At 39.8% G+C, this 2,592-nt stretch overlaps 1 pseudogene; it reads right to left on the minus strand.

The window, feature by feature from the left end:
• Positions 1-1,719: 1,719 nt before the first annotated feature.
• LOC139753619 (2-oxoglutarate and iron-dependent oxygenase JMJD4-like) lies at positions 1,720-2,352 on the minus strand (annotated as a pseudogene).
• Between the last annotated feature and the right edge of the window lie 240 nt (positions 2,353-2,592).

The following is a 2,592-nucleotide window of genomic DNA, read 5'->3' on the forward strand; positions in this document are numbered from 1 at the left end:
CTCCCTTGTCTTACGCACTTTATTTATCTCCTTCCAGAACATCTTTTCATTCTCCCTGAAATTTAATGATACTCTCTCACCCCAACTCTCATTTGCCCTCTTTTTCACCTCTTGCACCTTTCTCTTGACCTATTGTCTCTTTCTTTTATACATCTCCCACTCAATTGCATTTTTTCCCTGCAAATATTGGTCCAAATGCCTCTCTCTTCTCTTTCACTAATAGTCTTACTTCTTCATCCCACCACTCACTAACCCTTTCTAATCAACCCACCTCCCACTCTTCTCATGCCACAAGCATCTTTTGCGCAATCCATCACTGATTCCCTAAATAAATCCCATTCCTCCCCCACTCACCTTACTTCCATTGTTCTCACCTTTTTCCATTCTGTACTCAGTCTCTACTGGTACTTCCTCACACAAATCTCCTTCCTAAGCTCACTTACTCTCACCACCCTCTTCACCCCAACATTCACTCTTCTTTTCTGAAAACCCATACAAACCTTCACCTTAGCCTCCACAAGATAATGATCAGACATCCCTCCAGTTGCACCTCTCAGCACATTAACATCCAAAAGTCTCTCTTTCGCGCGCCTGTCAATTAACACGTAATCCAATAATGCTCTCTGGCCATCTCTCCTACTTACATACGTATACTTATGTATATCTCGCTTTTTAAACCAGGTATTCCCAAACACCAGTCCTTTTTCAGCACATAAATCTACCAGCTCTTCACCATTTCCATTTACAACACTGAACACCCCATGTATACCAATTATTCCCTCAACTGCCACATTACTCATCTTTGCATTCAAATCACCCACACTATAACCCGGTCTCGTGCATCAAAACCACTAACACACTCATTCAGCTGCTCCCAAAACACTTGCCTCTCATGATCTTTCTTCTCATGCCCAGGTGCATATGCACCAATAATCACCCATCTCTCTCCATCAACTTTCAGTTTTACCCATATTAATCGAGAATTTACTTTCTTAAATTCTATCATTTAGAAAACTGAAACTTCTAGCTTGAAATGAAATGAAAAAAATGAATGTCACATAATGGTTCAACCTCTGGCTATGGAAAAGGGAAATGTATAATTTATTTACACAAACGTCAATAGTAGTTTTCATCAATTTAACCACTGTATCATACTGCCTGGTCCACTACTATTATCATGAAACAGGAATATTGGCTTATGATGTTTCTCAATTTTCTTCATTACACAAAGTACAACCATATCTTAGATACATGAGGGTAGGTAGTTGTTCATCCGCAATAATGAAGCCTTGACAGACCAAAAATTTATTTGGATCTCAACTTTTCCAGTACATTTATGAAAACACCTTTTTGCTTTCCATCTCTATCACTGAAAAAAAAAAAAGAATAAACTTCAATGTCTAAGCTACATTTTTTTCCAATTTCACTATTTTCTTGTCAGAGCACCATGTATGAAAACTATCACTCCAGTAACACAACTATAAACATTTACTTCCCCTTTAAAAAAGTTTTGGGGAAGTCTGTCTCGATACACTGCAGGACACTCTACCACCTGGCGAGGTTTGTGTTGCAATAGTTCTTGATTCACAAACGTAGTAGCATCACTTGGGAAGACATCCGTGGAAGAGTTGAGCACTTGATGGCCGGCTTGATAGGCTGTTTCACAGCTGCAGGAACATGTTGTTTAGGCGGAGTACTCAAATCTGGTAAGAGTCCAGATCACTTTTCCTCATATTGCTGCGGATCTTCCTGTGGCCCTGTTAGACAATCAATTCTCCTTCGTGCAACAGTACGAAGGAAAGTGTAAAATTCATGGTAGTCCATGCCATGAGTGGCACGTAATAACAGTTGACACTACCCAATCCAGTCATCCATCTCATTACAATCCCGAATGGCGTATTCAACCTGGTTAAGGGACTCCACCAAGAAGTTCCATGCTATATGGATGTTGGCACCATTCAACCAGTTGTGGTTTATGGAGATTGTGTCCTCTAGGTTCCAGACTTGATGGTGCCATCCTGAAGGAACAAATATAGTTTCACCCTGCTCATGAATGACCTCCACACGGCCAATTGCTGAAGGTGCTTTTGGATACTTAGAGGCATCACTCAGTTCAGCAGAATCTACATCATATATGGGTGTGCCAAACGGGTCTCATAAAAACTGATCTTCTCCTGGAGGGTAAAATACCCATCTTTTCCGGCCACAAACATTGGCTGACCAGCTATATGATCGGAAGACATCGGCATGAAATGGTGTCCAGCTTCCCTTTGGCCCTATATATACGAACTGATAATCATCCTGGATATCCTTCCTGACTTCCCAGAATTCATTCAACCAATCAGATGCAAAATACTATATATATATATATATATATATATATATATATATATATATATATATATATATATATATATATATATATATATATTATTTTTTTTTTTTTCCTTTGTCGCTGTCTCCCGCGTTTGCGAGGTAGCGCAAGGAAACAGACGAAAGAAATGGCCCAACCCACCCCCATACACATGTATATACATACGTCCACACACGCAAATATACATACCTATACAGCTTTCCATGGTTTACCCCAGA

This window comes from Panulirus ornatus, chromosome 15 (assembly GCF_036320965.1).
Source record: "Panulirus ornatus isolate Po-2019 chromosome 15, ASM3632096v1, whole genome shotgun sequence".
Classification (NCBI taxonomy): Eukaryota; Metazoa; Arthropoda; class Malacostraca; order Decapoda; family Palinuridae; genus Panulirus; species Panulirus ornatus.